The sequence below is a fragment of the Diceros bicornis genome, chromosome 19, assembly GCF_020826845.1.
Source record: "Diceros bicornis minor isolate mBicDic1 chromosome 19, mDicBic1.mat.cur, whole genome shotgun sequence".
NCBI classification, from domain to species: domain Eukaryota; kingdom Metazoa; phylum Chordata; class Mammalia; order Perissodactyla; family Rhinocerotidae; genus Diceros; species Diceros bicornis.
In genome coordinates, this window is record NC_080758.1 from 40,143,075 (window position 1) to 40,165,452 (window position 22,378).

Genomic DNA, 22,378 nt, shown 5'->3' on the forward strand with positions numbered 1-22,378 from the left:
TAGTTATTTTCTTTCAATCTCTTATAATGAGTAACTTTTTGGTCCCAAAGACAAATGTTTGTAGTTATTAAGTGTGTTGAGTAATCATTTCTGAATTGCACAGGCTTAATCTTTACACCAGCATGCTGAATATGGAGCCAGTCTTATTCATTCAAAATATTCAAACATTCATTTGTAACACAAATCCTGGTCTAAATTCCTGGGTAATTTCATTTTTATTTTATTTAAAGTGTCACCAAAATGAGGAACACTGACATCAATTTGTCCCTTCCAAGTGGTAGTACTTGTAAGCAGATATTCTTGTGTACAAATCCCATTTTTATTATAAAGTCCTGGCAGTTTTCAAAAAATGATTCTGTGTGACTTTGTGATTTTAGACTTGATGGAATAATGCATGTACTTGATTTTTTTTTTTTTTAAGATTCTCCCTCAGCTAATATCTGTTGCCAATCTTCCTCTTCTTTTTTCCTCCCCAAAGTCCCAGTGCATGGTTGTATATCCTAGTTGTAAGTTGTTCTAGTTCTTCTATGTGAGCTGCTGCCACAGCACGGCAACTGACAGACAAGTAGTGTGGTTCCACACCCAGGAACCAAACCTGACCCACTGAAGCTGTGAGTGCTGAACTTTAACCACTAGGCCATCAGGGCTGGCCCTTGATTTTTTAATTCCTCATCTATCACTTACTAGCTGTGTGACATCAAGCAAATTACTTCACTTCTCTATGCTTCCTTTTACACATGTAGCATTGATAATTAAACATTGTTGCTGTGACAGTTAAGTGAGTTAATATATGCAATGCACTAAGGATAGTGCTTGACACATATCAAATTCACAATAAAAGTTAGAACTAGTACTACAAAAATGTTAGACAATCAAATTGTTGTAAACTAATTAATAAAGAAGACTATAATGATTATTGACTATGAAACTTTCTATATTAGTTATCAATTGTTGTATAATAAGTCACCCCAAAACTTTGTGGCTTGAAACAAAAATAATCATTGATTATCTCTTATGTGGGCCAGGAATTTGGGAGCATCTCAGCTGAGAAGTTCTGTCTCGGGGTCTCTCATGAAGTCTCAGTCAGCTGGTGGCTGACTCTGGGGTCATCTCAAATAGGTGTGGCTGGAGCAGTGGGGCTCCCTGGACAACTCTTTGTTTCTACGTGGCCTCTCCATGAGGTCTCACAAGCTTAGCAGCTTCAGGTGGTCAGACTTCTCACACAATGGTTCAGGGTTCCCAAATCTCCTATTGAGAAAGAGAGAGAACGAGCCAGGTGAAAGCCCTATCACCTTTCCTAACCCAGCCTCAGAGGTCATGTAGCATCACTTCCACCACACCCATTGTGGTGACAACCCTCTCAAATCAAGGGGAGGAAACATGGTCCCAACTTTCAGTGGGAGGAATGATTATCACACCTATAAGAAAAGCATGTGGAATAGGAGATATATAGATAGATGATTGATAGAGAGAGAGAGAGAGAGAGAGAGATAGATCGATCAATAGATCTATGAAATTACAAATCTGCCACCTTTTTCTCATTGACATTCCAGACCCCTCTCCTGGCACCAGCACAACCTCATTCGTTGACTTGGAAAAGACGGAGCCTTTTGAGTTTAGGGACTTGTAATTCCTTGAAATGAGACAGCGCGAGGTGGTAGACTCTAGAGACAGTCTGCTGATAATTATATCCCGGTTTGGACAAGTTACGGAATCTCTTTGTGCCTCAGTTTTCTCACATGTGAAATGAGGGTAACAATGGTACTCATCGCAGAGTAGCTGAGAGGATGAAAGATGTCAATATATGCCATTGCTTAGAACAGTACCTGGTAGGCTGTAAGCCCTCAAATAGGTAAGGCCAGCTATTATTATTATTATAGCTGCTATTATTATTATTATCAATTATTATCATCACCATCACTCCTTAGGTTGCGTTCAAATGAGTCTCCTTGAGAAGACAGGTGACAGAGGAGTATTTGTTTGAGTTCCCACAGAAGCAGTGTCTGAAGTGGGCTCAGGTGTAATTTATTTGTTAGGCAATTCTATGAAGCAGGAGCAAGGGAGCAGAGAGCACGAGACAGGGCAGACAGAAAAGCCAATAAAATGCGCATTATTGAGCTGTTACTGTGATGGCAACTGTGAACCAGGGACATAGAACAAGCCTCTAAAGTTTCCCTCTGCTGGAAACTGGAGCATTTATGCACCAACTCCTATTGGTGATTGAGAGTTGGCTGAGGGTCATTAACTCCATGTCCACACTGCACCTAAGGGCTGAACAATCTTTTCCAACTTCAGAAAAAACCCTGAAGCAGAAAAATAAAGATCTGAGGTGGGACTCTGGCATCAGGCACCAGACTTCCCTCCATAAATGTGCTAGAGGGGAGTGAACACATAAAGTGTCTGCCACAAGAGATGTCCCAGCGAAGCCCAAAACCTGGGCACAGTAGCTGCCATCCACACAGCCTTGAGGGACTATGGGCTGCTGGAGATACCAGCAGTGTGCCATGCTGAACATGAGTGGATCCTGGACTCAGAGCTAGGCAGATATGGCCCTGCCTTCCATAGCCCTAAGGGTGTGAGTGTGGCGATGGTCAGTATTTCCTTCTGAATGTGCCTTAATACACCTAAGAGCCAAACGTAGGTGCCAGGAGGACAGGATCTTTGCTTTGTTTGCTGATGAATACTACCATGTGCCTAGAACAGTTCCTGACACACAGTGTGCCCTCAATAAACATTTGTTAAATGAATGAAGGACTGAAGGAATGAATGAATGAACCTTCAAAGGCCCAATATAAATCTCCAGTAGTTATACAGAGCCTCCCTGTTCCTCTCTCCATACCTGAAGAAAGAAGGGTCTACCGTCACAGCCTCAAGAAAAGTAAGAACCATTTAAAGAGTGCCTGAAAAGTAACTCATTAAAAAAAAATAGTAACTCAAAAAAAAAAAATTCCAAGGCTCAAATGGCAACCTGTCCCTCTGAGCAGAGCAATCAGGGCTGAGGTTGTCTCTGTGGCCATGGAAGGACTGCCTTCACTCCGGGGAGTCCGTGGCAGTAGACAAGGTTCAGGGATAGTTGAATATCCAGCCCAGCCTTACTTGCAGCGTTGGGTTCTTTCTGGAGCCACCGAGGAGAGCTCTGAAGGCCAATTTGCAGGCTGCTGCTTGGGGTCTGGTGTGAGATTTTTCTGCCAGGAGCAAAGCTCAGAAATAATTTGGATCCCAACTCGTCTGATCCCACCCTACCTCTCCATCTACTGCGATGTCCACTGTGCACAGAGGGGCCTGAGAAGCCTGCTAATGAGTCCAGCTCTGCTTCGGGGGTCATTGTGCTCTCTCCACTGAGCTGTCAGCTGGTGGTTCGCTGAGGCTCCGAGGAGCAGGGCCACAGCACCATTAAAAGGAGGCAAGAATAAAGGTCATTGGTTACTGTGTGCGTGTACGGGGGAAGCAGAGAGATCCCCGAGTCTCCAAATGTAGGAAAAGAATGAAATGAATCCTGCGATCAGTGACAAGTGTAGCCAGACGTGATATTGGCCAATTATATGCAAGTCACGCACAACATAATGTCAACCACACATTTCCAGCGCTTGGGAGAGATCAAACCCATAGGCAGATCCAGGCACAGAGAAAAAATACCCACACGCAGAGAAGGGAATATTCTACCCACTCGAAGCTGACATTTGTGTCAGCCCTAGAGCAATTGAGGCTGAGGGGAGTTGGAAAAAAACCAGTGGAACACTTGCAGGTGTTTTTAAAGTCCCTTCCCCATTTTGAAACAGAGCAGAAGAAATTTTGCTAAGTGGGGTAAAAAAAGGCAGAGTAAGAACTGGAGACCCAATGTGACAATCTTAGCCACAGGAAAACTCAAGTTTTACAAACTGAATTAGAAATTTCCAGAAAAATAGGAAATCCAGGAAGATTTACACAACACCTCTGACACCTCCCAGAAACGAGAGTGCAAATTGAGTGTACCACACGATGTTAGTCCTCCCTAATTTACTGCAAGAATCCCTCACCTAAATTATTTGGGGAAAACGACGTTTCTAGGATTTGTTTTCATGGACAAAATGGCCTGGGAGTAATCCAAAATGGCAGATTTGCTCAAGCAATATATACTTGATTTGAACACAATTTTGAACTGACAAACGAATATGGATATGTTGGATGCTGAGAATTTGTTTCTTGGGGGAAAAAAGCTAACTGAAACCCAAGTGTGAAAAGGTCTGAAGGTGCATCCTAACCTACTCCCTTCACATCATCCATGACTAGGAACAATTGCTGTTTCTCAATCCTTCTCTGCCTCAGCGGCTTCCAAACTCATGTGAGCAGTGGAATTCTTTTTTCAAATGAAAGTCGACATAGAACAAGGTCAAGCAGAGTGGTCCTGGGGAAGTGGGTAAGGGCTGTGATTCTGTGGGTACCCCCAGCTCTCCCTCTACCCCATCCCCTGGGAGCCCCTCACACATGTCCTGGGTATGCCATGGAACACAGTTTGAGTGTCTCTGCACAAACACACAAAAGTAGGTTCTGTGGAGGGAAAAATATTGTTTGTTTTACATTTTTCTCAAACCTATTTTTATAAAAATAACAATATGTCTCTTTCAAGATAAAAATCATTCATGTCTATTAGGAAATAAAAGAGTCTTTGAATTTTAAAAGTGTATGTGAATTTTACAGGAAATCAGACTTAGCTAATATTATCAAAAGCCAACATCTCTGGTGAAAGCATAAACCATAGAAATATACACATTTGAGTATCCATAGTGACTCCTCAAGGTAGATGTAGTAATCATCGTGCAGACACGAACCTGTGTTAAGCCTTTATTCATGAGATAAGTGGGTTGGTAGGCAAATCTATAGAGTCATTGAAGTTTGAAAGAGGAAAGAGACTTAAAGCTGCAATTTCACTATTTGGTGTTAGTAGATAAGAAGATGAAGGTGAGGGAGATTAGGAGATAAGTCAAAGGATAGGCACTAGTTAGAGTTACCAGAGACTGATCAAACCAGACCCACAGAGCAACTAATTGGGACCCTGTCTGACTCTGCACCCCTGCAGGTGGAGACTGAGCCTTACTTGTTCTTGAATCCCCATTGCATTTCTTGCAAGATCAGCAATCCCAGCTTGCTTTATTCAGAACTTACAGAGTTTACATAATCCACTGCAGGTGGATTTTTCTCTGGAAGGGGTGCCACCATGTGGCAATCACTTTGTTCATATTTTTGAATCTCTTATATGAATTCAGAACCATTCACTCATTTATTGGTAGAGGAAAGAGATGTCAGTCTAGTTACCTATAAGTAATTAATCAACCTAGAGGACAATTCATAGTCTATCGATCAACTATTTTGTGTGAACTTAAGAGAAAGATTTAATATAATGGGCAAGAAGAGTACTAGGGTTGAAGTCCTGGGGGCCTGGGCTCAAATTCCAGCTCTGTCATTCACTCTGTATTGCACCATGGATCCCAGGAAGACACCTTAACTGCTCTGAGCCTGTTTCCTCACCTATAAAATTCAAGGGTGGATGAATATCTATCTCACAGGTTTATGAAGGTTTTATGAAGAATAAATTTAAAGAAAATGTAAAGCTCTCTTGCATATAGCCCATAACATATTAGGAGTTCAACAAATTGTTGAACTCCTGTCATGACTAATAAGAATAAACATTCTTTTCCTGTAATCAGTACTGGGGAGAAATGACTTCTAAGAGTAAAGAAGAGACAAGGCCAAGAAAGAGCTAGTAAAACAGAGCAGCAAGCTAAGATCCTTTAGAGGAGATAATGCCTTCTCCAAAATATGCTTCAGCATATGCTCATACATGATTCCACGGCCATGGAGGATGTATGTCATGTGGTGTGGCTACCTAGCATGTTTTGAACAGCCTTTCTATGTTTGCAGAATTTCCCACTGTCAGGGAGGGGGAAATCCCCCTCACTACCCTTCTTGAGTTCTGGACTAATAATAAAAGCGACATAAGAGTAGATTAGCAGGAGAAAAAACAATTTAATATGCAGCACAGGAGATCATAAAAATTGATGCCCAGAGAATGAACAAAGCAGGCATTTTATATATCTTTTTACACAAACAAAAAACAACAAATTTGTGAGGATTTGCTAGGACAGGGAAACTTAAGTTTGGGTATGTAATTAGTGAGGAATTGAGCAGAATTTAGGCTTGAGGAAGTAAATTAGTAAAAGCAACAAGGTTTGTTTATACAGCCTTCTTAGCCCTAAATTCCCTAGCTCTGGTGATAAGGATGTCTCTATCTCCTGGTGCAGGTAGGGTAATTTTACATGGGAGATTTATTTCCTGCTTTCAGAGGGAACAGAAAGAGAAGGGTCAAATTTTCAAGTAGAATAAGTAACTTTAATTCAAAATAATCAATATGCCATTGTGGGATATTTGGGGGTGGCCTGCCCTGGGCCCCAACACTACATTATAAGTCTGCCTCCCTCAGGTAGAAGCCAGAATTCACTTATTTACTTTTTCAGACACCCTTGTAACTAAGACATGGACATGTGACCTCAACTCCACCAATCACATATCCTCAACTTGGATTTGGGAGAGAAAGTAGTTGCCATATGGAATCCATTTCCTGGTTATAGTGACAAAGTGTAGCAGAAAGAACTCATATTTCAGATGAAGCAGTGGCTGAGGTCAGGAAATAGCACCCTGCACAGAGCACCTGTGGTGAAATCTGTAAAACTGGTGCCTGGTGGTAGCAGCACTTGGGTCTCGCCTAGAGTGACCAGTGGTACCATTTAAGCATCATTCGTGCTGCTTAGGGGGCTCCATATCTAATTCTCTTGTCCTCTATAATGCTGTGAGCTCTCTAATACCTTGGAATACATTTATTTTATTACTTAACTAGTAGAGCAGATTCTGTTATTTGCAACGAAGAATGTTGTCAATTGCCTGCCCTCAAGACCACCATTGCATCACAGTCTGGAAATGTGCACTCAGTAAATACTTGCAGGGTAAATGAATGCTCATGAAAATAAATCACCAAAAGAAAGAAAAAAAGAGTTTAATATGTTCTGAAAATAGAACAAAATGTGTTCAACCCAAAATTGGGTTTAAAAGTTATGACGCATTATAAGAAGCTTTTCATTTTAGAAAATGGTTAATGCAAAATTTTTGGAAGGAAAAGAATAAACATTGGCCATGACAGACTTTGTGCTTTGCATTTGATGTGCATTATCTCACCAAATTAACCTCAGTATGTGGAATTTGATGAATTGAGTACCACCTTCTTTTTGGTCTTAGTCATGACACATGCATTAGGTGCCATGGTCACAAACTAGAAGGCATTAGCTACCATCTGTAGCCTATGCTCTAAGTCACAAGATAAAGATATAAACAATGTGGCAGTGGGAAAGAGTTTCTGATTATTTATGAGCACAACAGAATGAAATAATGCAGTGACTTCTAGCTAGTAATTATTGTTGTTTAAAAACAACCAGTCATTCATTTATTCATTATTTTTATTCAAAAGACAATTATTTATTCAGGGACAACCATGTACCTGACACTATGCGAGGTGCCAGAAATAGCTGCCAGTTAATAATATATCACTTGCCACTGGTTTGATTAAACTCAGCTCTTCAGGTGTTCTTGCTGAAACTGCTTAATGGGCATGCAACATCAGTGTCAACTAAAATCTTCCAGCCCCTTAAGAGCTCAATAAGATTGACTCAAACCCTCTTTGCATGCTCTGGCAAGTTCCAAATTCCTCACTCCTCCAAAAAAAGATGTAAATGTCTGAAATTCTGTTATTCTAGTTCCTTCTGGCTACTAATTCCAGCCTCCCACAAATTATACACCTTCCATTAGACACCTGGTGACTTTTTTTTTTTTTTGGTAAGAGTTTCCTACACATAGAGGTAAGAATTCTTTTTTTTTTTTTTTGAGGAAGAGTGGCCCTGAGCTAACATCTGTTGCCAATCTTCCTCCTTTTTTCCTTTTTTCTCCCCAAAGCCCCAGTAGATAGTTGTATGTCATAGTTGTACATCCTTCTAGTTGCTCTATGTGGGACGCTGCCTCGGCATGGCTTGATGAGCAGTGCATATGTCCACACCCAGGATCCCAACCAGCAAACCTCGGGCCGCCGAAGCAGAGCACACAAACTTAACTGCTATGCCACCGGGCCAGTCCAGCTGGGGCATGATCCCAGTTCTACCCCTTATAATCCATGCAAACTTTGGCAAATTACTTCACCTCTGTGGGCCACAGTTTGCTCGTCTATAAAATGGGGATCACCCTAGTTCACAGTGTTTTTGTTAGAGTTAATGAGTTAATACACATATGTAGCCCCTAGTACATAATGAATGTGTAAATATGTTAGGATTTTACTGTTATTAATGCAGAGCTGCTGAATTACTCTATTTGTTCCATCACCTGCACTAACCCACGTCTCATATTCTAGCCTGAGAACTGTTTGAAACTAACTTATCTTCTCTAAGAGGAATTCTATTTCCCTTTGCTAAGATATTGGCCTAATTGTAAGGGCTCACAGGGCAGTACAGCATAGTGGTTAAGCACTTGGTTTTGAAGATGGAAGGCCTGGGTGGAAGCCTGGTAGCACTCCTTATGACCTTTTCTTATTGCCTCTTGGGCAACTTATCACTCCCAATGCCTCAGTTTCTCCATCTATAAAATGGGAAAATAATACTACCTACTTCGTAAGAATGTTGTGAAGATTAAATAAGTTTTTACCTGAGAAAGTAAAAATCATTTGGACTGAGAAAGTAAAACACTGCCTGGCCTTTCGTTAGGCTTAGAAAACAGACCTGATAAAACCAGCTGCAAAGTGAACAGCAAACAATCTTCCTCTAAGGACACACTACAGTTGTAAATTGTCATAAGACACTCTCCGTTGGGTGACAACTGGTTTCTTACTGAGAACCTGTTCTCTAAAATCATAGACTATAAGAAACGTGTTTGAAATCATGTCTGTATGAATGAAACATCCCATTCTATTTGCTTGTTTGGTTTGGTTTGGTTTGTCTTCTTTTTTTTAACACACATTTATTATCTCACAGTTTCTGTAGGTCATAAGTCCAGGAGGGCGCACTGAGTTCCTTTGCTAAGGGTCTCACAAGGCTGAAATCAAAGTGTTGGCAGGGCTGGGCTCCTGACTAGAGGCTCTGGGGAAGAGTGTTTCCAAGCTCATTCAGGTTGTCGGCTGAATCTGGTTCCTTGCTGTTGTAGGACTGAGGTCCTGTTTCCTTGCCGGCTGTCAGCCTGGCTAATCTCTGCTCCTGGAGGCTTCCCACAAAAACATCTTAGTCTAATATAGAAAATCTAAGTCACTTTGACACAGAAAAACAGCCTGGATCTACAACTCATGTGTGGACCTTCAAATAAGGGGCTTCTGGCCCCAATGTTTCACATCTACCTTAACTTTACTATTTCAAAGTACAGAACCCTGGGTCCGCCTTGTGTACAGACTTAATGCTGACCCCTTACACACAGCCCTGCTTTGCTCGAGCCCATGAAAATGCTGCTTCAGGTAAATTTCATGTAACCTCCACCCTTCTCCAAAAGCCTGTAATTACTGCATGTTTTCCTTTCTTTGGTAAGATGCACCACATTCCCTCCAGCATGTGCTCTCCCTCAGTGCAATGAGTCAACAACCTCATTTAGTAGGACTAGAGGCTTGTCTCGGGTGGTCTTCAGCTGATCGGGCAAGAACAACTTAAAGCGCTTAAAACAGACTGGCACATGACAATACTTGATTTAATCTTATCTGTTATAACAAATATGATGATGATGATGATTTTTATTATTATTATTATTATTATCGTCATCATAAACTCTGTGGGTAAATGCAAATAAAAGGGCAATGATGCTGTGCCAGGGATAGAAGCTGTGAATATGCTGATTGGAAAAAACAAACAAATCACCATGCGCTGTGTCTGCAGAAATTCCTGTAACTGCAGAGATTTTCCGAAGGCAAGTTTCCACTTCAGAAACCTCGCTTGCTGTCATGCGGCAGCACCCTTGGTGCTGGCAGCCGCTGTTCAGTCATTTGAAAGACTTCTTCAGGGCCAGCCCCGTGGCTTAGCGGTTAAGTGCGCGCGCTCCACTGCTGGCGGCCTGGGTTCGAACCCCGGGCGCGCACCGACGCATCGCTTCTCCTGCCATGCTGAGGCCGCGTCCCACATAAAGCAACTAGAAGGATGTGCAACTGTGACATACAACTATCTACTGGGGCTTTGGGGGAAAAATAAATAAATAAAATTATAAAAAAAAAAAAAGAAAGACTTCTTCAACCTGTAGCAGGGCCACATGTTTACTCCTCTGGACTATGAGCTATAACAATTAAGCCACAGCATGTAAGACTTTAAGATTGGTTTCAGATCAGGCCTATGACTGATGCTAAGTGGAAAAATAAGTTGCTCTCAGAAATGTTTCTCACATCTTCCTACTAAAAATGTAAAATTTTCATATTTTTATAATAATTATGGGTAATCCTAGCATAATGTAAAAGGTTCTGGGTTTTCGGGGGATCTTTTAGAAACGTACCAGCCACCAATGTGGGGTTCAAGGAGGACCTGGTAAGGATAGAGGACGTCAAGCATTAGAAAGTGGTCCCTCAGAGCATCCCCATCTTTCTGGCCCACCTAGGGAACATCTCTCATTTGGGCAACGAATATTCAGAAAAATAGATTCAAAAGCCATTCATCAAACACTCAATTTAAATGAGTTGAGTCAGTATCTAACAATGTTTGGCACATAATAGACTCTCAATAAATATCTGTCGATGTGCTTCAGACAGAATACTACCCTCTAGAAATGTAAACGTGAGAAAACACTGACATGGGCATGATAAAGGCCCTCACTCAACAGTGTGAAAATAGTTCAGATACATATGAACAAAGCCTGTCCTCAGGCCACAGAAGAACAAAACGGTTTGTAAAATTCAGGATAGAGAAAGCAATTCAGCTCACTTTGATTAACAAAACTAATCACTTATTGCTTCTCAGGTCAACTGCCCTGCCTTCTGTAACTCTATGAGTGTGCACTGGTGAATGGTGGATGCACGAATTTCCACAGTGTGTGTGGTTTTCTTCCAATCTTAGCAGCGACTTAAGCTCTATCCAGACTTTTTTACACAAACACCTCTGATGTTCAATTTACAGGGTTTACTTAGTTAACAAATAACTATTATACACTAAAAATACACAAATACACACCTGATTCCCTAATATGTTATTTGTTCTTTTCTGTTGCTATTTGCTAATTATTTTAAGGGCAACATTTAAGATATAGCAAAAGACATATAGAACAATACAGTGGACACGAAACTTAAGAAATAAAACAACCATCCAATTGAAATCCCATCTCTGATTACAAACTTGTCTCTCTCCATCAGAGGTATCTAAAATCCTGAATTTGGGGATTATTCTTTCCATATCTTCTTTATACTTTTAAAACATTTATAAATATCCCTTTTAAAATATATGCAGCATTGTTTACATATTTTAGCCTAACTGGTATCATAATTTATTTTTCTGAAAATTGTTTTTTTAATTTTTGATTTATTTTTGATATTCATCCCTGTTGACACATGTACTGCCTGTATAGTATTTCTTTACATGAATATACCACAATTTGTTTATTCTCTTTTCAATGAGTAAATTGTTTCACATTTTTTTGCTGTTATAAACAATGGTGCTATGAGTATTTTTGCACAAGTCCCCTTGGGGATATGTGCAAGTTTTCTGTGGTGCATAGTTACCGAGAAAAATAAAGATACTCTTACCATTATTACAACCACTAATAATAATAATAATGAGACACCTTTTATTATTCTATTTGTTTTATAGTTGTTAATTCCTTTAATCCTAAGAATCCTGTGAAGTAGATACATTATTAACTCCATTTTACTAATAAGGAAAACATTGGAGGGGAATTATTAAGTTGCAAATTTTCTACCTGATAAAATATTACCAATTGTTCTTCAGGGTGCTTGTAAAAATGTATATTTCCATCAGGGGTATATAAAAGTTCCCGTTGTGTCACATTCTTACCAAAACTTGATATTGTCAGACTTAAAATTTGTCTTCAGATATGTATATAGAGATAAATAATGTAAAGGGATATATTCATTCACTGTTTGGAATGTAGATCAAGAAAGACTGAGAGAGAGAGAGAGAAATCTGAGTACAAGCAAGTCTATTTTAGGAATGAGGAAAGGTAAGTCAAAGAAGTTAGGAATTGAAAACTCAGTAAAAATACCCTAACTGCGGTGTTAAACCTAATTGATAGTCTTTCACACACCCATCCCAGCAATACAGCCGTCCACATGCTAATTCTTCTTTTACCCAGTGCTCATTTGGCTGTCAAAGACTACAGGGGATATCTGAATTAAAGATCAGAGAATGGAAAATTCCTTTATCTCTAACTCTCAATTCTTCCCTACTTTCAACATTATGACTTTTCAATAAAAGTTGTGTCCCTAAGCACCTCTGCTTTCTCCTTTTTGTTATGAATAATTCAAATAGCACAGAGCAAATCAATAACACTCTTTTTAACCTAAAGTTATCACTTTCACCGGCATTCATTCATTTTTGTTTGTCTCCTCTAGGAGGAAGAAACGTTTACTATGTATGCTTGATCGATGGGAAAACACATATAAAGTGTGTTACATTATTTATCTCTATATACATATCTGAAGAGAAATTTTAAGTCTGACAATTTTAAGTTTGACATATCAACACAAGAAGATGAAAAGTCTTTAGGACAAATCAGACCCTGCCCGAAAAAAAAAACCTTAATAATTTACTGGGAGACACCAATTTTCACTAGTTCATTAGTATTAACCCTTTAAGCCCACTGGGACTTTACAGTGGCACCAGCTGGAAAATCCCCACAATGTGAGAAGCGGGCTTCTCAAAACAGCTATGACAGATTCCTTCCAGATTGCAGATATTTGGGCATTTTGTAAGGGAGCTATGAAAACATGCTTGATTAGATAAAAAGATAAATTTTGCTTTACTAAAAAACAAATGCAGGCCATAAAAAGTTAAGATAGGCTCTAACAACAAAATAAATTATATTTTAGTTATACATCCTATGTTTTTATGGCAAACTCCTTTCTCCACAGAAAAACATCAAAGTACTCCCATCTCCATAAAACACTACACCCTAATTCTCAAAGAGACAATTTCAGAACTCTGAAAATTCTAAATCTCTATTAAATTTAATTTAAGAATTTTTCCGGGCTATAATCTTGCAACTCCAGCAAAAACATCAGCAGTAACCAAAATATCTCCCTTCTTTTGTCTCTCAAGCCCATCCATTTTGAAACAACCTGAGTTCTTAAAATACCAACCTGGATTGTCCAACGGGAACTACTGAGAGAAATCAATATTTCTTCCTGGCATTCCAGTTTCAAAGAGAAGCCCAGGTTTGATGTCACTTTTACAGGCAAAACCGCTTAGGTTCAGGGGTGGAAAGAATGTCTTGTCCCTCCCTCTTTCCTGCAGTAAAGTAAACATGTTTCATGCTAGACTGTTGGTTATTGAAAGGGTTTCAAGCTATTTAGCTATTATAAGCCAGTCTTTACTCTTGCATGAAACCACTTGAAGGTAGATGGAATCTGCCATGATTTTCAAACCAAATAAAAGAACATTTGGGGCTGGCCCCGTGGCTTAGCGGTTAAGTGCGTACGCTCCGCTACTGGCGTCCCGGGTTCGGATCCCTGGAGCGCACCAACACTCCGCTTCTCCGGCCATGCTGAGGCCGCGTGCCACATACAGCAACTAGAAGGATGTGCAACTATGACATACATCTACTGGGGCTTTGGGGAGAAAAAAAAGGAGGAGGATTGGCAATAGATGTTAGCTCAGAGCTGGTGTTCCTCAGCAAAAAGAGGAGAATTAGCATGGATGTTAGCTCAGGGCTGATCTTCCTCACAAAAAAAAAAAAAAAAAAAAAGAACATTTGTCATTTTGAAAGATATTCTCTCCATCTGATTCTTGATCAAGCCAGGTTGTATATATTCTCCATTAGGGAATTTATGTCTGAAGCCTCCTAAGTTACTCAAGATTTACAACTATGACTCACGATTCTAAGACCACCCAACGACTTCTAAATAATATGCTAACGAGCAATACTTGAACTCTTTCTTCAGAATACAATGTCTTTTAAAATAATTTAACAAGAGGTAAAAATATCAGGAGGTGTGTTTTGCAGAAATTTGTTCACCCTGGGACAGGTGCCTGGAGGAGCCATCTGAAGCTTGTCTTCTTTTAAAGTGTATGTGAGGGGTAGAGAGGTCCAGAAAAGACCAACTGTGGGAAAGGAATGTAGAGTCACAAAAGGAAGGGAGAGGGGGCCAGAAGGAGTAGGAACAATGGGGAGAGCAGAACAAATACTTAAGTAGAACACATTTCATCTCATAAAATCACAGTTCTCCCTGATAAATGAATATGATAAGAAATCTGATAACTTTCTTTAGGGAAACATACAGATTTTCTTTCTTTAACACATTTTAGGTGTATTTCTTTGGGGCTACACTAAACTCCAGATTATCTGTATGGATATATCAACATTCAGAATATCAGTAAGGGAAAAGCTGCCCCCAAAATGCTAAATAAATATTTAATTTTGGAAAATAAACTGGGTGCATGTGCACATACACACACGCATCCAACAAAATAAACAGACCCCTCTTCCTCCTCAGATTCCTTGTGTGTGGCGGCCCATTGGCTGTGGGACACGGCGGTTGTGAAGACAAGACGCTAGATCTCAGGGACAACAGAAATGAGATAACACACCCACATTATCGTGAAAGATGACATAAGTGGAGCCATATTAAAATAAAGCCAGAGCAGCTATTTCAGAGAAATTGCCTTGCACATTTTGTTTTCTTTATCTTCCAAACCGGACCAAACCACTAACATTCCAAAAGTCAGTGGGGACAAGAATATCCTGTTTGTAAGGACTGATAAAACTAGACTTTACTGATGACCCATGCTAACCAATCAATGAAACATGAGTCTAGCCTTTCGCCTGACAATTGAATCTCAAGCCAATCTACGAAGTACAAACCTAGCCTTACCTCATCTAGCACCAATGAATTCTTCCTTAATACAACTTACCTTATCTTCCTCCCTTTTGCACATAAAAACTCTAAACCTCTCTCCTGTAATCAGAACACGTTTTGGGTTTCTACCTGAGTCTGTGTCTCCCAAATTGCAATTCTAATTGCCCAAATAAATATCTGCTGTTTGAATTGTAGTGAATTTTTCCTCAGTCAACATTATTAAGAGCCAATAATGGGGAACTAACATTTTGAGTCGTTGTTTCAGTGCAGATTTCCTGAGAAACAGATCCTGAGTCAAGAATTATAATAATTTTTTGGGTGATAAAGGAAACACCAGGAAGAGGAGTGGGGAAGGGAGACAGGGAGGAAATACTGCCAATAAAGAATGCTTTGTCATCAACAAAACAAAAAGGCAACCTATCAATTGGGAGAAGATATTTGCAAATCATATATCCAATAAGCAGTTAATATCCAAAATATACAAAGAACTCATGCAACTCAACAACAAAAACCAAACAACTCAATTAAGAAACGGACTGAGGATCTGAACAAACACTTTTCCACAGAAGATATACAGACGGCCAACAGGCACATGAAAAGATGTTCAACCTCACTAATTATTGAGGAAATACAAAATCGCAATGAGATATCACCTCATGACTTTCATAAAGGCTATTATTAAAAAGACAAGAAATAAGTGTTGGAGAGGATGTAGAGAAAAAGGAACACTTGTACACTGTTGGTGGAAATGTAAGTTGGTGCAGCCACTATGGAAAACAGTATTTCTGTTATGAGATTTCTCAAAAAATTATAAACAGAACTACCACATGATCCAGCTATTCCACTTCCAGGTATTTATCCAAAAAACGTGAAAACACTAACTCAAAAAGATACATGCACCCCTATGTTCTTTGCAGCATTACTCACAATAACCAAGGCATGGAAACAACCTAAGTGGCCATCAAGGATGAATGGATAAAGAAGATGTGGTATATATACACAATGGAATACTACTCAGCCATAAAAAAGATGAAATCTTGCCATTTTTGACAACATGGATGGATCTTGAAGGTATTATGCTAAGTGAAATAAGTCAGATGGAGAAAGTCAAATACCACATGACTTCACTCGTATGTGGAAGATAACAACAACAAAAAACAAGCACATAGATACAGAGAATAGATTGGTGGTTACCAGAGTGGAAGGGACGTGGGGGGAGGTGGGGTGAAAGGGGTAAAGGCATACCTATGGTGATGGATGGCAACTAGACTTTTGGTGGTGAACACGATGTAGTCTATAGAGAAGTTGAAATATGATGGACACCTGAAATTTATACAATGTTATAAATCAATGTTACCTCAATAAAAAATAAAATAAAATAAAGAATATGTTGCCAAGCCAGCTGTCACCAGAGTGACATGGGGAAGTCTGAGAACAGTACTGAACACAGTGCTTCAGAATTAACCTGTCTGAGAGGAGAGGGAGCTGGGAAATGTACATAGCAAGGCTGCTGGGCTAAGTGGAGGGGGTGTGTTAATTCCTAGGTACCTCCAATGGGCAAAACAGGCTTCAGTGGCCACAGAATGCCCTCAGACAAAGAAATGCAGTGCATACTGGCAGGTGAAAGCAGACCCTGTGAACTGAGGCTGTCAGGTCACAGGGATATGAGCAGGCACCAACACCACCTGCTCACAGTCATGCAGGAACTCAACATTGCTGAGTATACAGAAAGGACTATCTCGTGCTCACATTCCACAGGACACCTGACTGCAACATTGCATAGATCATCTCCTTCAAAGGCAAGCTATTAAGCTCCAGTAGTCAGGAGACAATTCAATTTTATGTGGCCAACTGGGCTTCCTTTTGACGTCCTAGTGAGAAGCCCAAACAGAACATGATGAAGCTTCCTCAGGTTACAGAGTTCCGACATGCTTTGTCTTTTCATTTCTCAAGATGGATCTAGAATCATGAAAAGGTGTCCTGTGTTCTGTAATTCCTCATCTCATAGAATCCTCATGTCGACACTATGTGGGCAAACAGCCTGTTATATTATAAAGGATTTGGCTGGTTTTTGCCCCTGGTTTCCGGGAAGGAGCCTCTAAACCCTTGGAATTTCGTGAGTAATAGGAGTGTCTTTGCTGTTCCTGGTGGGCCCATTGGGCCACATCTGAGTTTATACTAATGAGGCAACTCATGGTGGAACCCCAGATAGTTTCATGATGGGGGCTGTCCATGCTAGAAAAACCAATCATGTTATTAGAGGATCACATGATATCAGCCCAACTCTTGGGAGGGAAGGCGGACTAGATTGAGTTCTATCTTGTGGCCAATCAATCGTATCAATCATACCTACATAATGAAATCCCAACAAAAAATCTGGACACCCAAATCTCAAGTGAGCTTCCCCGGTTACATCAATGCGCCAGGAGAGTGATGTGTCTTGAGGACATGCAAGTTTCACATTTGGGACCCTCTCAGACATCACCCTGTGCTTTTCTTCATTTGGCTGCTCCTCATTTGCTCCTCATAAAACTGTAATTAATCATAAGTATAGCCCTTTCCTGAGTTCTGTGAGACATTCTAGAAAATTATAGAACCTTAGGGGATAGTGGGAATCCCTGAATTTGTAGGCAGTTGATCAGAAGTGCAGGTGGCCTGGGAACCCGTAAGCTTGTGGCTGGTGTCTGAAGTGAGGACAATCTTGTACAGGACTTTGCCTTCAACCTGTGAAATCCGACCTAACTGCAGGTAATTAGAGTCAGAATTACGTTACACACCCCAAGAAGTTAAACAATTCGTCTAAGGTCCTCTGAATGCCAAGTAGGGGCAAACTCCAACACGGGTCCTCCTTGCTTTCCACTATACCCTGCTGAATTTTAGCCCATCAGGGAAAGTTCAGGCTAGGTTCAGGGAAGATTGTAGTTAAAGCGGCCTTATGACCTCCAAAAATATTATGAAGCATGTGATGTTTCCAAAAATATACCAGAATAACTATAAAAATGTATGAAAATTTTTTCAATAAATAATCCATCCATAAATGCAGATAAAATGATGCTAAATCTGTTCCTAAACTGCTGTAGCCTGGAATTTAATCTAGAAAACTTTGGTTGATACTGGTCTAAAATTAAATAGCAAGCCAGCTTGAGTTTTTCCTTACAGTATTCCTGTCATAGTATTTGGGGAGTTTTCCAGGTTCATTGAATTTTGTTCCACTTTCTTTAACAAAAGTGCATGAAGTCAAGTCACACTTTTGCTCACACTAATCTTAAACGTGAAGAAAAAATTATGCATTTTAAAATTTCTCTATAATTGACTTGATGTTTCTCACAACCTGTTGATATGTGTGTGTGTGTGGTATTTCATTTTGTGGGGTAAAGTGTAGATGACATGTACAGATTTTTTAAGTCGTCTTTTTTTGAACTATAATGTACCTACCAAAGTATGTACAAATCCTAAGTGTACATCAGGGTGAATTTTCTCAAATTCAACATACATGTATAACCTGCACTCAGATCAAGAAATAGAACATCCCCAGCACCCCAGAAGTCCCTCTAGTGCTCCTTCTTGGCCAAGATATTAGAGGGGTGATAAAGAATTTCATAACTGCATTCAGGCCTTGGTGGTGGCCTCTGGGAGCGAGGTCATCCTGCTGTCATCAGTGGCTGACGTCTGTGGCCAGCACAGCAGAGCAATACCCATCAGTCGTCCCTGTTGACTGGGCCGCATGTCAGATCTGGATGGTGCTGTGAACCCCTCCTTCCCCAGGAATAGTGTCATGACTCCCATGTGATTCTGCCTTATGTGGTTGCTTTGCAGCCCTCCAGGACAGAACCTCTTTGCCCCACCACAGTGACCAGAGGATCCTGTGGCAGGATCTTCTACCATGCTGCCAACTATTTCTCTTTCCCCTCTTTAGGGTGGGTGAGTAAGGGGGATGAGAACACTTGGGTCCCATCCATGCTATACTCAACTCAAGTTCTTCCTCTTTCTGTCTAACAAGACTGCACCATGAAAGTCTCTTAGATGGGACTACCCCAGGCTGGGGCAAGGGCATTCTGAGAAGCAGCTGCTGGTCGAAGCAAGATCAGTTACACCTGTCTCCCTACTCTGCTCTCCTGCCCTTGCAGCAGCACTGTTACCTAATGCCATGTTGGCAATGACCATACACAGAAATAGAGGGCTGCAGACTCCATCCAGCGTGCCCTCAGAAGCCTGCCCAGCCCCCATGTTCTTGGGATGCTGCATATCCAAGTGAGTGAGCTTAAGAAAACTTGGTCCCATCACTAGATCCAACCTCAGTTCAGGAAGAGACTCAGGTGCCTAACCTATTACTCCATCTCTCTTCCTTCCTTTTACCACCATTTTTGGGCCTAGAAGCAGCAGTCTTCAAATTTTCCTTTCTTCCATATCATATCCGTCTACTCTAGGGCATTAACTCTCCTAGCTGAGCTTTTCCTTCCTTCACTGTGGATTATCTATCTCCTATCCTAGTGGCCATAGCAAAAGGGGTATCTTTTCTACCATAGAAGAAAATTGATGATCAGAGTCCTCCAAAGTTAGAAAACGGCCCAACGGATCCTGATTTTTCAAGATTCTTGCCTTGTAAGGGGACTCTGTATTTCATGTCAAGAGTTGAATATTATTTTTTTCTCTTTAAATTTCTGCTATAATTATCCTAATCCTAATCTGTTTTCCTCTATCTCCTCAGCACTCCATTCATTTCTCTGGTCTAAAGAAAAAAAAAAAAAAAAACACCACTCTCTCAAGAAGAGGAGGGAGAAGTTGTATACATACATAGACTCCAAAAGCACATTCATATATTTCAAAATATTAATCCCAAAAGATACAAATGCATTAACGTAAAATATGCAGAGTAATTTTAGCATATTTCCTCCAACATGCCTGCATGTAACAGAGCCACACTTGGTAACTGAGGAATTCTAATTCATCAACTCCAGAAGCATTGGGTCAAGTAACTCTGAAAACAAAAAGGAGACAACAGTAGCTTGCATTTATATAGTTTTATAGGTTTGCAAGATGGTTTTGAATACTTACGGTATTTTAACCTCACAGCATTTACTATCTTCATCTAGAGGCCTAGAGCAGTTCAACTAGTGCCATTGACATAGAGCTATAATTTTTTTAAGCATGTCTTTCTTGTGGTTTTAAAGGTAGAAATGAAACGTGTATTTGGGGCACAGTGCCTTGCTTTTTGGAGGAGACATTTTTAGCAAGCCCTTTCAGTCATCCAGATGGTAATCAAGCCCAGTCGCAGTGGAGAAACATTCAACAGGTAAAGTATCTAAATGCAGTCTGTAGGGCCGGCCCGGTGGCCAAGCGGTTCCGCTGCGGTGGCCCAGGGTTCACCGGTTCGGATCCCGGGCACGTACAGACGCACTGCTTGTTAAGCCATGCTGTGGCGGCGTCCCATATAAAGTGGAAGAAGATGGGCACGGATGTTAGCCCAGGGCCAGTCTTCCTCAGCAAAAAAAAAGAGGAGGATTGGCAGATGTTAGCTCAGGGCTGGTCTTCCTCACAAAAAATAAATAAATAAATAAATAAAATGCAGTCTGTGCGTGCCAGGAAAGAAGTGTCCTGTTTAGAAACGTCAAGGGCCGCCATCTTCACTGTAGAGTGCGCCTCTCACAGGTTCTTATAATATGAATGAATGTTTTGTTTCCTGGACAGGGATCAGAGGCAAGAGTTGGGGGTCTTGCACTCTGGAGGATCTTGAACACTTGGCCTCTTGAAGTGGAAGGCAGGGAGGGTCCCAGAGAAGAAGCAAGTTGCTAACGTCTAGAAAAATGATATCTGGCGTTTTATTTTAAGTTTCCCCTTCCTGCACTGTAATTCCCTTATAGTACCTGCAAGTGTCACAGTGAGGTCTGTTGAACTCAAAAGCTACGTGCTAATTGTTCTTTGGGGAATCATCGTTGTCCACGGTCTTTGGCAAACAGACCAGAGAGAAGAACTACAAGGAGGAAAAGGGGGTCACACACCTGCAGGAGCAGAAAGACGGAGGAGACCGAGCCTCAGTATGGAATACAAGGTACTGAGGCAAAGCGGACCCTCGAAACACTCCGGCACTCCCCACGGTTCTCAGAAATACCTGCTGGCACACAAAGGGGGCTCTGACTTGGGACCAACAGACAGGAAAGGAAAGAGGGCCTTCCACAACGCAGGGAAGCTGGGTACAACTACAGCTAGCAAAAGGGACTAGAGTGTCTGCTCTGGGTCCCTGTCTACTCTTCTTCTTCATGCACCACAGCGGAAGGAGGATAATTTTTAAAACTAAGAGCTTAGAGTTGATATTCCATTTCACTACCAAAACATCAGGTTAATACTATGGATGTGTACAAACTCAGATCCAGCTCTTTCTCTACCAGTTGTGCAACCTCAGACAGACCGCTCAATTCCTCTGGCGGGCAAATCTCTCATCTGTGAAATGGAGATATACCTTGCAGGTGTTTTGTGGGGATTAAATGAGATAATTTAGAAAAAGCACTTAGCACGGGGTCTAGTTGCCTGGCTGTGATATTGTGATTTATAATAAGAAATATATATTTGGTCTTCACCTTGTTGTTTCTGGCACAGATCTCCTAAATCCCTTAGAATTTCCTAAGTGATAGAGTGATAAAGGTGTCTTGATAGCCATAACAAACTTCTTTCAACCACACCTGAGCTTATGCTAACAAGGTGACTTTTGGAAAGCACCTCAGGATGGGGCTGGTTTCCTGGGGAACCAACCATGTGATTAGAGGTTTGGAAATTTCAGTCCCACCCCCTGATTTCCAGAGAGAGGAAAGAGGCTGGAGATTGAATTCAATCGTCAATGGCTGATGATTTAATCAGCCATGCCTATGTAGTTAAGCCTCCATAAAAACCCAAAAGAATGGGGTTCGGAGAGCTTTCAGATTGGTGAACACACAGAGATTTGGGAAAATGGCATGCTCAGAGAGAGCATGGAAGCTTTGCACCCTTACCCCATAGCTTGCCCTATGCATCTCTTCCATATGGCTATTGATTTGTATCCTTTAATATCCTTTGTAATCAACTGGTAATCGAGTGAGTAAATTGGTTTCCTGAGTTCAGTGAGCCACTCTAGCAAATTAATTGGACCCAAGGAGGGGTGGTGGGAACCTCTGATTTATAGCTGGTCGGTCTGAAGCACAGGCAACAACCTAGACTTGTGATTGGCATCTGCAGTGGGCAGCAGTCTTGTGGGATTGAGCCCCTAATCTGTAGAGTCTCATGCAATCTCCGAGTACACAGTATCAGAATTGAGTTGAATTGCAGGACACCCAGTTGGTATTATTTGGTGTG

The 22,378-nt window shown here is 40.9% G+C and overlaps 1 long non-coding RNA gene across 1 annotated transcript; it reads right to left on the reverse strand.

Moving 5' to 3' along the window:
* Window positions 1-297: 297 nt before the first annotated feature.
* Window positions 298-7,848, reverse strand: LOC131418679 (uncharacterized). The gene is made up of 2 exons (XR_009222957.1): window positions 3,244-7,848; window positions 298-1,248 (listed from the first exon to the last, which is right to left on the reverse strand). It is a non-coding gene; the product is annotated as an uncharacterized LOC131418679 (long non-coding RNA).
* Window positions 7,849-22,378: the final 14,530 nt, after the last annotated feature.